This window comes from Anomaloglossus baeobatrachus, chromosome 6 (genome assembly GCF_048569485.1).
Source record: "Anomaloglossus baeobatrachus isolate aAnoBae1 chromosome 6, aAnoBae1.hap1, whole genome shotgun sequence".
NCBI classification, from domain to species: domain Eukaryota; kingdom Metazoa; phylum Chordata; class Amphibia; order Anura; family Aromobatidae; genus Anomaloglossus; species Anomaloglossus baeobatrachus.
Window position 1 is genome coordinate 437,623,327 of NC_134358.1, and position 15,554 is coordinate 437,638,880.

The 15,554-nt window shown below is 44.7% G+C and overlaps 1 protein-coding gene across 2 annotated transcripts in view; it reads right to left on the reverse strand.

Moving 5' to 3' along the window:
- POMGNT2 (protein O-linked mannose N-acetylglucosaminyltransferase 2 (beta 1,4-)) overlaps nt 1–14,165 on the reverse strand; it is a 62,940-nt gene extending 48,775 nt beyond the window's left edge. Inside the window, exons 1-2 of one of the 2 annotated variants that reach the window (XM_075315229.1) lie at nt 13,783–14,165; nt 8,847–8,911 (exon numbers count right to left, since the gene is read on the reverse strand). The gene's annotated coding sequence lies outside the window, so the exon portion shown is untranslated. The remainder of the gene's footprint in view (nt 1–8,846; nt 8,912–13,782) is intronic. The other variant, XM_075315228.1, reaches the window with a different exon arrangement.
- Nucleotides 14,166–15,554: the final 1,389 nt, after the last annotated feature.

The following is a 15,554-nucleotide window of genomic DNA, read 5'->3' on the forward strand; positions in this document are numbered from 1 at the left end:
GCGCAACTTCTCTTTTTCACTTTGTACTGTACCTCAAAAGTAGTTTTTGACCACATAGCTGTTATTTTCATACTCAGGAGAAATTGCACAACAACTTTCATGGTGCATTATCTCCTGTTAACCGCACATTTTTCAAATTCATTAGTGTAAAGCAACATTTTTTTAGGTTAAAAGTGTAGTTTTTCATTTTTACGACTCAACATTATAAAATTCTGTGAAGCACATAGGGGTTCAAGGTGCTCATCAACCATCTAGATAAATTCCTTGAGGGGTCGACTTTCCTACTTTCCAAAATGGGGTCACTTGTGGGAGAGCTCCACTGTTTAGGCACTTTAGGGGCGTTGCCAATGTGATATGGCACCCACAAACCATTTCAATTAAATCTAATTTCAAATATGGCGTTCCTTCCCTTCTTCACTTTGCTCTGTGGCTCAAAAGTAGTTTTTGACCACATATGAGGTATTGGCGTACTCAGGAGAAATTGCACAATACATTGTATGGTGCTTTTTTCCTGTTACCCTTAAGAAGAAAAAGCTATCTGCTAGAAGTAATCATTTTGGGGTAAAAATGTATTTTTATATTTTCACTGATCAAAGATATAACATTTTGTGAAGCAACTGGGGGTTCAAGGTGCTCACCAGACATCTAGATAAATTCCTTGAGGGGCCTAGTTTCCAAAATGGGGTCACTTGTGGGGAGCTTAACTGTTTAGGCACATCAGGGGTTCTCCAAAATGCCACATGGCGTCTGCTAATGATTTCAGCTAAGTTTTTGTTCAAAAATTCAAATGGCGCTCCTTCCCTTCTGACCCCTGCTGTGCGCCCAAACAGTAGATTTCCACCATATGTGACTTATCGGCGTACTCAGGAGAAATTGCAGAACCAATAGTATCATGCATTTTCTCTTGTTAACCTTGAGAAAATGCTACATTTTGGCTAAAGTAACATTTTTGTGGGAAAAAGTAAAATGTTCATTTTTTCTTTCCACACTGCTTTAGTTCCTGTGAAGCACCTAAAGGGTTAATAAACTTCTTTGATGTGCTTTTGAGCAGTTTGAAGGGTGCACTTTTTAGACTGGTGTCACTATTGGGTATATTCTATCACCTAGAACCTTTGTTGGAAAAATTAGAAATTGCTGATAAAATTTGAACCCTTCAAACTTCCTAACAAAAAAAAAAAAAATGTTTCTAAAATTGCGCTGATGTAAAGTAGACATGTGGGAAATGTTATTTATAAACGATTTTGTGTGACACATAAAAATTAAAAGTTTGAAAACTGCAAAATTTTCTAAACTTTCGCCAAATTTCCAATATTTTCACAAATAAACGCAAAAAATATCAGCCTAAATTTACCCCTATCATGAAGTACAATGTCATGGAAAAACAGAATCACTGTTGAAGCGTTCCAGAGTGACAACCTGTCCAAGTGATACTTGTCAGAATTGCAAAACATGGCCTGGTCAGGAAGAGGGTGAAGGGGTTAAAAAGAGTTGTACAAATTTTTTTTTTCCACTTTTCCTCTCTATGGGACTTTTACTAGACTGATCCCTGGTATAATGCACTGCTATGCACTATCATTGTAATGAAGAAAGAAAAATTCAGCTCACCCGTATACAGTGCCTACAAGTAGTATTCAACCCCCTGCAGATTTAGCAGGTTTGATAAGATGCAAATAAGTTAGAGCCTGCAAACTTCAAACAAGAACAGGATTTATTAACAGATGCATAAATCTTACAAACCAACAAGTTATGTTGCTCAGTTAAATTTTAATAAATTTTCAACATAAAAGTGTGGGTCAATTATTATTCAACCCCTATGTTTAATATTTTGTGGAATAACCCTTGTTTGCAATTACAGCTAATAATCGTCTTTTATAAGACCTGATCAGGCCGGCACAGGTCTCTGGAGTTATCTTGGCCCACTCCTCCATGCAGATCTTCTCCAAGTTATCTAGGTTCTTTGGGTGTCTCATGTGGACTTTAATCTTGAGCTCCTTCCACAAGTTTTCAATTGGGTTAAGGTCAGGAGACTGACTAGGCCACTGCAACACCTTTGTTTTTTTCCCTCTTGAACCAGGCCTTGGTTTTCTTGGCTGTGTGCTTTGGGTCGTTGTCTTGTTGGAAGATGAAACGATGACCCATCTTAAGATCCTTGATGGAGGAGCGGATGTTCTTGGCCAAAATCTCCAGGTAGGCCGTGCTATCCATCTTCCCATGGATGCGGACCAGATGGCCAGGCCCCTTGGCTGAGAAACAGCCCCACAGCATGATGCTGCCATCACCATGCTTGACTGTAGGGATGGTATTCTTGGGGTCGTATGCAGTGCCATCCAGTCTCCAAACGTCACGTGTGTGGTTGGCACCAAAGATCTCGATCTTGGTCTCATCAGACCAGAGAACCTTGAACCAGTCTGTCTCAGAGTCCTCCAAGTGATCATGAGCAAACTGTAGACGAGCCTTGACATGACGCTTTGAAAGTAAAGGTACCTTACGGGCTCGTCTGGAACAGAGACCATTGCGGTAGAGTACGTTACTTATGGTATTGACTGAAACCAATGTCCCCACTGCCATGAGATCTTCCCGGAGCTCCTTCCTTGTTGTCCTTGGGTTAGCCTTGACTCTTCGGACAAGCCTGGCCTCGGCACGGGTGGAAACTTTCAAAGGCTGTCCAGGCCGTGGAAGGCTAACAGTAGTTCCATAAGCCTTCCACTTCCGGATGATGCTCCCAACAGTGGAGACAGGTAGGCCCAACTCCTTGGAAAGGGTTTTGTACCCCTTGCCAGCCTTGTGACCCTCCACGATCTTGTCTCTGATGGCCTTGGAATGCTCCTTTGCATAAGCCTATGATTAAGGACTTATCTACATTCCAACTGTCCAAAACGCGTCAAGCCATGATGTTTTCATGGAACCGATGATGTTTTTCTTGGATTTTTAATCGTTGAATAAAGTTTCTACACTTTTATATATTTTTCGTTGGATTTACATTTTTCCCATCCTGGAATTGTTACTATCATTGTAATACATTGCATATATCAGTGGGACACTGACAGAACGCATCTAAGACCATGCTTCTGGCATGGTCTAACAAGGCACCATAGCCAGCAAATCTGGAGATTATTATCAGGTTGCCATGTCAATTATTACATTGTGGGGATACTGATCAGGTTGGAGAGGGTTCACACTCCCTCTCTCACCCTCCTAAATGCTTCAATTGCAATTGCTTGGGTTAAATATCCAAGGCTAGCGAGGGCACTGGCCTTGGTTGTGACAGTCGGAGCTTGGCTATCACTTATGCCGAGTTCTCTGTTCAGATCGTGCGGGAATAGTCTGTGCCCACATGATCGCCATGATGTACCCATAGATCGGGATACCCCTTCTAGACCATAGCCTATGGGTACAACAAAGGTCGAGATGGGGTTAACAATAGGATCAACCCTCTTAAACTGTCTATATAGGTAATAAAAAGTTAAAAAGTTGGATTGCAGATATCAAGATATAATTTTATTCAATGTCTTATTCCCAAGAAATCCATGTTTTTCTTAATATCTAGATGAGCTGTTAACATCTATGGGCCGGACACTGTTCGCTCTAAGAATCTGCCTCCAGAGCTTATTTTAAATAAGAGTTCATTATCAGTATGAGACATGGAGATATGGAGAGCAGATTGTCAGTCATTATATGTCCCATTCTGGTAAGTTCCACCTTTTCATTTACAATAAGCTTTAGAGGCAGACTTTCCAGGAGGTCAGTGTCCCGCCCATAGGTCTTAACAGCTCATTTACATATTAAAAATAATGCGGAAGTCTTTGGAATAAAACCTTGACATCTCCAATCAAATGTACCATTTTATTCAGTATTCTACGAACTCCGTTCCCATATAGATGGCTTAAAAGGGTTGATCCTACTGACAGATGCCTTTTAAATGTGACAGGTTGGCTTTAACTGGTAAATATGTTTAATTCAATGCCATGCTTCTCTACAGGTAAACAACCAGTAATGAATTCTCATGCCTTTTAGGACTCATCATACTTTTACAAAAATAAAAACATATTTCTTCTAAATCTGTATTCATTCAAGGCCTAAAGGCTTTTACTCCTGGGACTGAAACCTAGCTTCCCTTCTTAAACAAGTGTTCATATCTTAATGCATTCCCTGTTAAGTGATCTAATATGCAGCATGCCCACAGTTCTCACATCATCTAATAGTACTAGATCTAAATGATAAATGAGACAACTGCAATCGAACTTGGCAAGGCATTGTAAATCTACCACAATAATAATGTACTTTGTTGCAGTTTACCCAATACGTTTATGATGTACAGATTATGATACAGCATGGTGGCTCAGTGGTTAGCACTGTAGCTTTGCAGCGCTAGGGTTCCTGGAATCAAATCCCACTTCTTCTCCATGAATTTACGTGTGTTTCCTCCCACACTCCAAAGACATATTGATAGGGAATGGGGACAGTAATGTGTGTAAAGCACTGTGAAATATGCTCATGCAGCGTGTTAAATGTGACAGATTCCCTTTTTCCCCTTCCCACAATAGGACATTAATGAATGTCCTGGAAGGAGTCTGCAAGCATGGAAGGGGCTCAGGAGCTTAGCCCGCTCCACATGAGGCAGATGCTGGTTATGCTACATAGCAGGCAACTGTGTCTAACAGAAGCCACCTGGCCAGAGCTGTTAACCATTTAAATGCTCGCATGCATCAGCTCTCAGCACCCCCTCTAATGCGATCACATTTGTCGATAGGCTATCATGGCAGCTGAAGGCCCTCATTGCTACCATTTTGGATGGATGCGATCCTGGGCGGCTGATATTTCTTGGCTAGGGGGCCCAATGAACACAGGTTTCCCCAGCCTGAGAATACCAGCTCCCAACTGTCGACTTTATCCTGGTTGTGTTATCAAAATTAGGGGGGACCACACACAGTTTTTTAAAATGATTTATTTAAATGATTACAAAAATATGCATGTGGTTCCTCTTTTTTTGATACACAGCCAAAATAACCGCATGGCTGGGGGCTGCAGCCTGTAGCTGTATGCTTTATCTGTGCTAGGTATCATAATATGGGGTTAACCAATGACAATTTTTTTACTTATTTACTTTTACTCCAATCTACAGTGACCCACAGATAGGGTCTGTGATTGCAAGCAGTCAGACATTTTGTGTCACAGACTGGGGGTGCTGACTACAGCCAATCACAAACACCAGGACTGCTGGTGGGCGGTGGAAGCAGTGAATATGTATGAGGCTAATGAGTTGCCCCAGAACTAGAGTGAGCGACCCGAAAGCAGTTACAGCAGTGGTAGCGACTTGGTAAGTATAACGAGTTTTCTCTAATCCCCCTATCCCTTCTATCATCATTTTTAAGTGTTGGATTCTGGTCTAAAGTATTTCTAAAGATCCTTTATGATATGCTAATGAGCACAGGAACTAGCCACATGTTAGCATGCCCACAGGAGCTTGCTAACATGTTATTCAAGCATCATCGGTATAGATGCGCGTACCTAAGTTGGCTGTCACTGCCTCAGACGCTGGGTTTAGACTCTTCTGCTCTTGCGCACTATGAAGCCAGGTGTACATGTCCCAGCTTCAGAGAGGTCTAGTGCGCATCATCGGAAGTGCAGGGTCTTCTGATCATGCCCACTGAGCCTAAACCCGGTGTTAGAGGCAGTGACAACGGACAGGTACGTGTGTCCATGCCGATGACACTGGGCATTCAATAGCATGTTAGCAAGCTCCTGTGGGCATGCTAACATGCTAAGAGGGTGGACTAGTTGGGGGAAATGACGTCCTTGCGACTAGCTCCTGCTCTCACTAGCATCTCATAAAGTATCTTTAGAAATACGTTTTCTAAAGATCTCTGTATTTATGCTACTAGAACCTGGGACAGTTAGTCAAGGATTTGAAATATGCACCCAGAACTGCACGTTTTTCTGGGTGAATATTGCACCTGACAGGTTGCTTTTAATGTTTTTGTTATGAATCGGCGGTGCTGCAGCCGCAAGCAGCCTGCTGCGGTTCCTGCTATGCCCAGGCGTCGGCCGCCATTTTTGGCTGTGCCTCAGGTCATCCAGCTGGCTGCTTATTCCCCCATGTCTAAGTGTGGAGTGGCGGCTAGGGCGCATGCGCGTACCAATTTGCCCCAGCCAGAATCTAAGTCCAGTGATTCGCCTGGTGAGCATGCTCGTCCTGATAGTGCCATTTCTGAGGCTAAGTCCTCAGTTCAGGCTACTGAGCTTGTTCCCACACATAGTGTGAAAAGCCTCTTTGCTCAGGTACTTTGACTTCGTTCTGTGTCCAAGTCCTGTGTTGTGCTTATGTAGCGCCGCTGAGCCACTCAGGGCACTACTAGGAACTGCATCCTCACCAGGATGCTGGACCTGGAATACCAGTGCCAGCAACACCCACACACACCAAAATCCCGGTTTCCACTCCACACCATGGGTAAATGGCTAGTCGGACACAAGAAGATGGTCACCTAGAGGGCGAGGCCAGACCAGAAAGACTAGATAGCCTGGTGGGAGAGGATGGTAGTGAGTAGTAGGAGTCAGTGCATTGAAGTCAGTAGTGAGTGAAAGTGGAAAGACGTGCCTAGAGCTCGGTCGTATAACGGTGACCCGGGGGCACAGGAGAGTGGTCGTCAGGGCACGTACACCCGAGTACCGCTGGGACCAGAGCACCAATGGGGCACAGTGCCCTAGCTCAGACATCAGTTTCATATGGTCTGGCAAATACCTGCACAGTGAGGGGACCTCCACGGACCTCACTGACCTACAGATCCGGGGGCACCAGCAGTAAAGCAAGGATCAGGGTTCGGGACACAAACCAGCCCTACAGGGTCCACACTGCCCACCGTATGGACAAGGAGACAGCCACAAAAAGGGACAGTCGGACCCCAAACTGCTCCTCGCTATGGGGACCCAACCACACTGAAGGTGCCGGAAACAGAGCAACCGAGTCATCAACTGACACTGGAACTACAGGGACCTGAACCAGCCGTCTGAGGGTCAAGAGTGAGTAGAGACTGTTAATTACAACCCACGGTGTGGCCTCCATTATTACTCCATCATACATCTCCCAGGCTCAGCCCTAGTTGCGGAGGGCCTACCACCACAGCTGCCATTACCACCAGCCCTAGAAATAATCAACTCAGCAACGGCGGTTTCACCATCTTAACCGCAACCCGCAGGTGGCGTCACACAAATGACTTTAATCTCCCCTGTAAATACTCCCCATTAAAAAGCACCCCGGCTATGGGAGCGGGCAACGGCCACCAAAGTGACATTCCCCAGTGATACACCGCCCGGGACCGAGTACCCCATTCCCTGGGCGACACACTTACTGAGCATGCTCAGGCTGATAGCCTCGGAAATCAGACTAAGTAGATTGTTCAGGCTACTGAGCATGCTCAGGCACTTAGTGCATCAGAGGCTAAGTCCGGTAAGGACGTCACTGGGCATGTCCTTGAGGTGGCAGGCCCTGATAGGCTGGACAGCGTCAGGTGTCACGATGTGGCCACTCCGGACTGGCTCGCGGAGGCTGCCTTTATGACCTGGCACCCTACCATTGGTCATCAGACGATGGCTGGTAGGGTGTTTGGGGCAGTGCTGCCATTGTGTCATCAGTGACGTGGCGGTTCCGGATAGCCTGCTCGGGACGTCACTCATGATGCAGCACTCCGCTATTGGCCCCTTGAGGCACCATTGTGGCTCACCCTGGGTTTGGGGTGGACCCTAGGTTAAAAGGGCCTGGAGACCGCATGGAGGTGCGCAGTCTTCTCACATGCTCATATCTATGATTAGAGCCACATTGCGGCTCCAGCCACTAGTTCTGGAAGCAGTATGTAGGTTTAGGCGTTCGGTCAGTCACGCCAAGACTTCGTGGCTCAGCACGTTAGGGTCAGGCTCTACGCTTCCTCTCCTATCATCCACTCCTGCTTGGGCAGCCCAGTGGAGTTAACTGGGCTGTGGCTGATACACCTACTGTCTTGGGTGTGCCCCCTACGCACACAGACAGTGTACCCAAGGACCCCTGTGGTGCTAACAGGGGAGTTCCTGGCTTGGGGTGTGTGGAGCCTGTTGCGTAAACAGGTTTCACAGTTTCCTGATCCAAGTGACGCTTAACTCGGGTCAGGTTCATATTATTTGAGAGCCACCAATCTCTGTATTATCCGCCTGACCTACAGATTGCCAGCAGCTCCTTTACTATCTGGGAGCACAGTGGACCCCGACTGGCTATTAAAATATACATGACCTTATCCTAATTTGCCGGTCCCCCCGTAACACGTGCTTCATTTACAGTTGAAACCAGATGTTTACATACACTATCTAAAAAGACACACATGCATGTTTTTCTCACTATCTGACATGAAATCAGAATAAACTTTCCATTTTAGGTCAATTAGGAACCAAAATTATTTATATTTGCCAAATGCCAGAATAATAAGAGATACAGATGTGAAGGAAGGAAGCTGGGATATGCCGCGCTGACATCAAATGTCCAGAAGTTGATTAATTTCTCCTTTATTTAATCAGGTCTACGCGTTTCGGAGGATGCATCCTCCTTCTTCAGGACAATTATTATAGAAAAATCAACCTTACACAGGTAAAGTTGATTTTTCTATAATAAATGTCCTGAAGAAGGAGGCTGCAACCTCCGAAACGCATAGAACTGATTAAATAATGGAGAAATTAATCAACTTCTTGACGTTTGATGTCAGCGCAGCATATGCTGGTTTCCTTCCTTCACATCTGTAACACGTTACTTCGGGGCTGAAGCAGATGCCATTTTATGCCTTTGTAGGAGTTGTGACTGGCACAACTTCTACAGGTGAGTACCCTACCTGTTTGTCTTGTCATATCCCACCAGATAAGACCCTATCTGCTCTTCCTTATTCACAGCATACTTCTAGAATAATAAGAGAAAGAGAGATAATGTTTTAATGCCTTTTTTTTACTTTCTGCAAAGTCAAAAGTTTCATACACTGAGACTACTATGCCTTTAAACAATATGAGACAGCCCATGTGATGATGTCATGTCTTTGAAAGCGTCTGATTTATTGGCAACATCTGTGTTAATTAGATACACATCTGTGGATGTATTTTATTTTAATGCACACCTGAAACACACTGCTTCTTTGTGTAGCATTATGGGAAAGTCAAAAGAAATCAGCATAGATCTAAGGAAGAGTATTGTGGACTTGAACAAGTCTGGTTCATCCTTGGGTGCAATTTCCAGATACCTGAAGGTGTCTCGTTCATCTGTACTAACAATTATACGCAAGTACAAACAAGATGGGAATGTCCAGCCATCATACCACTCGGGAAGGCGATGGGTTCTGTCAGTGGCGTAGCAACTGCTTTTTCCGCCCGGGGCGGTCGTCAAATTTGCCGCCCTCCTCCGTTGGCGAGGGGTGAAGGGGGGGAAGGGAGGGTGGAAGGTGAGATTGAGGATAGCTACCTTACAGGATGGATCTAGACAGCAGGATCACAGCAGATGGAGGAAGCAGCAGATGGAGGAGGGTGAGAGGTGGGGGAAGGGGCAGCAGATGCAGGAGGGTGAGAGGTGGGAGAAAGTGGGCAGCAGATCGGGGAGGGGGCAGCGGCTGATGGGGAGAGCGGTGGCGGATGGAGGGGGGCAGCGGCTGATGGAGTGCGGTGGCGAATGAAGGTGGGCAGTGGCTGATGGAGAGAGCAGTGGCAGATGAAGGTGGGCAGCGGCTGATGGAGAGAGCGGTGGCGGATGAAGGCGGGCAGCGGCTAGTGGAAAGAGCAGTGGCGGATGGAAGGAGGCAGCAGCTGATGGAGAGAGCGGTGGCGGATGGATGGGGGCAGTAGATAGAGGCGGGTGGTGGCAGATCGGAGGCAGTAGCGGCGGTGGATCGGGGGCGGTGACTACTGCTGCTGCCGCTGCTGCGGGGGCTGATCAGGCGCAGTGGTGAATCGGGGGCACTTACCAAATGGCACTTGCAGGGATCACTCTCCTCAGCTTTCACGGATAGAGTGAAGCTGAGGGGAGCGGTCACCTACAGGTCACCGGCCCAAGATCCAAGGTGATTGGAGAGATCGGTCACAAGGCCGATCTCTCCAATCAGAGCTGGGGGCAGGTGAAATAAAGTTCACCCAGCTCCAGCCAATGATCAGTGCTATAGCTGCACTGATCATGGCTGGATTTCAATATTTCAGCCATTTTCAATGGCTGAAACATCACAGTGGCTGTGTTTGGCTGAGCGGCGTCCGTCAGCCAATCACAGCCTCCGTAGGTCCGGGGGGGGGTGACACCACCCCTCCGGAGGTCAGGCAGAGGTCCCCTCCTCCCTGAATCTAAGGTTTTTGCACACCGATCGCAGCCACCGGGGCTCCGGGGCAGCGATTTCGCCATGACGTTCTGGGTACATCATGGGTCATTAAATACCATGTTACCATGACGTACCCATTACGTCATGGGTCGTTAAGGGCTTAAAGATGTTTAGGAATGCAGCTGCAGATGGCCCTTTTCTATAAGCTTTCTATTTTTTTATTTTTTACCCCCAAAATACCGCCCCCCTGACACGTGCCACCCGGGGCAGACCGCCCCCTCCGCCCCCCATTTGCTACACAACTGGGTTCTGTGTACCAGAAATGAACGTGCTTTGGTCAGACATGTGCATATCAACTCAAGAACAGAAGCAAAAGATCTTGTGAAGATGCTGCCAGAAGCTGGTAAGATTGTGTCTTTATCCAGAGTGAAAAGAGTACTGTATCAATATAGGCTGAAAGGCCACTCTGTCAGGAAGAAGCCATTACTCCAAAAGAAACATAAAGCAGCCAGATTAATGTTTGCAAATGCACACAGGATCAAGGAAAAAAACTTTTCGGACACATGTGCTATGGTCCGCCAAAACTAAAATTAAACTCTTTGACCATAATAACCATTGTTACATTTGGAGGAAAAAGGGTAGATCACCATCCCAACTGTGAAACACGGGGGTGGCAGCATCATGTTGGGGGGTTGTTTTGCTGCAGGAGGGACTGGTGCACTTCACAAAATAGATGGCATCATGAGGAAAGAAGATTATGTGGCAATACTGAAGCAACATCTAAAGACATTATCCAGGAACTTAAAGCTTGGGAGGAAATGGGTCTTCCAAATGGACGATGGTCTGAAGCATACTGCCAAACTGGTTACAAAGTAGCTTAAGGATAACAAAGTCAATGTTTTGGAGTGGCCATCACAAAACCCTTATCTCAATTATATTGAAAATGTATGGGCAGGGCTGAAAAGGCAGGTGCGAGCAAGGAGACCTACCAACATGGGTCAGTTACACCAGTTCTGTCAGGAGGAAGGGGTCGAAATTCCTACAACTATTGAGAGAAGCTTGTGGAAGGAGATCCAAAATGTTTGACCTAAGTCATGCAGTTTAAGGGTAATGGTACCAAATACTAATAAAATATAAAACTTTTGACTTTGCAGAAAGTAATAAAAATGCCCTAAAACATTTTCTCTCTTTCATGATTCTGGCATTTGGTCGAATATAAATAATTTTGGTTCCTAATTGCCCTAAAATGGTAAAGGTTTATTCTGATTTCATGTCAGATAGTGAGAAAAACATGCAGATGTGTCTTTTTAGATAGTGTATGTAAGCGTCTGGTTTCAACTATATATAGTGAATTATAGCTTTTTCCATACAAAACCACTACTATGTTACCACATACAGTAGCAATGAAATGTTTGGACACAACTACTTATGCAATGGATTTCCTTCTTCTGATTGGAATGTGCACATTGTAGATTCAGACTGAAGGCAGCAAAACTACTAAGGGACACATATGAAAATGGTGAGTAAAGCAAGTGAAAAATAAACCATGTTTGCCTTAAATACACTTGGCATTTTCTCAAGCAGCTTTATCATGTAGTCACCAGGAATATCTGCAATGAACAGGTATGCATAGACAAAGTTTATTTGTGGAATCAGCAGCCTTCAAAAAGTGTTTGCGACTATCACTAGTGTTTTGCAGACACAGTGCTGGTACAGTGTTTCATATAGTGCTTAGCCCTATTCAACAACTGTTCTAAGCTAGAATATAGCAAGAGCCAGTCAACTAACTAAAGAGAACTGAGAGTCCATCAGTACTTTAAGACGTGAAGGTCAGACAAGCTGTAAAATTGCTTGAACTTTTACAGCATCTTAAATGTAGTCATGAAAACCATCAATTTAATGAAACTGGTTTTCATGAGGACTACTCTAAAACAGGAAGATCAAGAATTACCTCTGCTGCAGAGAATAAGTGCATCAGAGTTACTAGCCTCAGAAATGCCAAATTGAAAGCACCTCAGATTGCAGACTTCATAAATGATACATAGACATCAAGTAGCAGACACATCTCAACATCAACTGTCCAGAGGAGTCTGTGAGAAGCAGGCCTTTATTGTCAAATTACTGCATAAAAGCCACTACCTAGGGCCAGAAAGAAGAAGACAACACTTGTTTGGACCAAGCAATATATGGACTAGATATTAGTAGTGATGAGCGAGCACTATCATGCTTGGGTCCTCTGCACTGTTGATGCTCGGTTGGGCGTGACTCAAGTACTCAAGTATAAGTTCTACAAAAGTTAATGGTAAACTTGAGCATTTTTCCATTATACTCAGGTGCTCAACTCTTGCTCATCCTAGCATGAACTGCTCGTTATGAGTACCGAGCATACAATCATGGTAGTGCTCGCTCATCACTAGACATTAGGAATCTGTGCTGTGGTCTGATGAGTCAAAATGTGAGAATTTTTATATCAATTGCCATACGTTTTTGAGATGCAGAAAAGACCAGTGGATGGTTTCTATGTGTGTGGTGACCACCGTGAAAGATCATGGAGGGAAAATTGTAATGGTGTGGGGATGCTTTCCTTGTGACACTGTTTAGTGATTTACGCCAAATTCAAGGCACACTTTGCCAGCATAGTTAACATAGCATTTACAGCAACAACTGATTTGCACTGAGTGGACCCATCATTTGTGTCGCAACAGGACAATGACCCAAAACACACCTCCAGGCTATGTGACCAAGAAGGGTATGGATGGACTGCTGCGTCAATTGACAGCACCTGCACAATACCACACCTAAACCTAATTGAGACAGATTGGGATGAGTTGGGCCACAGAGTGAAGGCAAAGCAGCCAACAAGTGCTCCTTTAAGACTGTTGGAAAGCCATTTCTGGTGACTACCTGATGAAGCTGCTCAACAGAATTCCAATATTTGGTATAGCCATCATCATAGTAAAAGTGGTTTCTTTGTGAAATCTAAAGCTCAACACATATTCTGTTATGTTTCACATTTGTTTCTTTAATCCTTGTTCCACGTGTCTCTTCGTGATTTTTCTGCCTTTAGTCTGAATCTACAATGTGCACATTCCCATAAGAACAAGGAAAACAACTGCACGAAGAGGTGTGACAGGTACTGTATATTCTGCATAAATACTGAAATAATGTGTAGATTATTGTCGAATTGTACAATGTTACATTTGTGGTAATTAGACGAATGCGTTTCTTAAAGTTCATTAGTCTTTATATACAGTATATGCCTTTAGTCTATATATACATATACTTTTATCCCTGCTAATTCCTTGGATGTAATTTCCTATGCTATGTTAATTAGAGATTTTCGGTTATGTGCCGTGATCCATATATAAATATGCATGTGGTTTATTGTATGCTTTACTGTGTAACATCACAAGTATTATAGCTTATCTAGCATCCTTAATTACACACATATATATAAGCCATCAATGTCATCCATACTCACCATGAGAACATACTGTGTAGGGCTTTGGTGTAGCTGCAGGCTTGAGGTCCTGAGGCTTTCAAGGATGGAAGATCACCACTGTCAGGCAGATAAAGCTTACATAGCCGAGGATAGAGTATATTGCCGGTCCACCTGCCTGTCCTTTCCTTGTAAAATGGATGAAGGGGTATCCTATTGTTTTAAGTGTGATTGGAGAATCATAAAGGGATCTCAGCAAGCCTGTTCCATTCATATGATAATAGCTGTTTTCAGTGCACCATCTGCAGACTGAGCTGTCATTTGCAGCTCTAACCCTTCTCCAGTTCTGAGCATGCTCCGTCTGGACTCATGTCTTACTGCTCTGGCTAGCTCACCTCAATTTGTTAGCTTCCCTGAGGTCATCGTTCCATGAAAGATGATTTGCTGCAGTGCTCCTGAAAATCCCCAAGGAAAATGGAAAGACAGGCACTGGAAGGATAGAGCAGGGGAGGCAGCAGACGTCATAACGGTCTCTTGTCAGACATAATATTGACAGTATGAAATCCAGATATGTGAAATCTACAATTAAAGGCAACATTTCAGCACAAGATTACAAATGGAAGTAATGTTATAACTGTATAGGTGCTTATCCTGCAAGAAAAATTATATCTTTTTTGCATACATCTGATGCGCCAAACCTGAGAAAAGTAGCATAGAAGAATTATGCAAATCAGGCTCGGTGTGCGCTGAGGGTGTGTCAGCGCATCTGGAAGAAAAGTACGTGTCCAGTCTGTGCTGCATAAATGGCACTTTACACGCTACAATATATCTTACAATAAACAAAAAGCAGAGAGGGAGCATTAAGAGGCCATACATCATAATAAATAAATATTGAGACTCCTTGTAATGAAAAATTATTGACAAATTTATTTCAACATTACAGTAACAAGGAGACAACATTGCAGTTAGTAAGAAAAGTGCATAAGTGCAGGAAAAATGGTTCCAGAGAAAGTTCCCAGATCATGGGCCCCTGCCATAATGGCTACAAATCACTGGGTAGGCAGTACAAGTTCAATACATTTTAAATAATACATATATTGCCGCTTACCCATCAAGAAAAAGGTGCACAAGTGCTATGTAAACGCCCAGGCAGGGGTCCAGTACAGGGGAAGGAAGCCCCAACGCGTTTCGCTGCGTTAGCTTCTTCGGGGGGCAGTGTGTGGCAAGGGTACCGCATGGTGGGTCTTTATACACCCCCTAATCACCTGCGCCGCGCGCGTCCCGATCCATCTCACCCATCCGCCCACCACTTCCGGGTCTCACCAGCGGAAGTGACTCTAAAGTGACGTCACCCTCCACCGCTGGAGAGATCCTCAGTGCGAGCGGAATGGAGAGAGGCGGGAAGCGCGCGCCGCGGACATCCCAGGTATGGGCAAGGAAGTGGGCGTCCCCAACTTCACAAGACCATAGTAAACATGGCGTGAGCCGCGTCGTACATGGGCCGCACCTAAACATGTAAATACAAATACCGGGGCGGACCTAAACACACCGTACAATACAAAGTGTGTGGTCCAAATCAAACCCCGGACAGTAGTCAGAACTATACTTTAGTACAGGCCATAACGACGCATGTATATTCAGGGGGTATATAAATATATCATGGAAATCATGGAAATCATTGAAGGAGCATATACTCCACAGGAGCAGAACACAAACATAGTAAACATAGTAAAATCACACATATAATAGGGGGAAACGTGGAGATACAAGGTATTAAATATAGCACCATCTCCATATATTTTTTCTCTATCTTT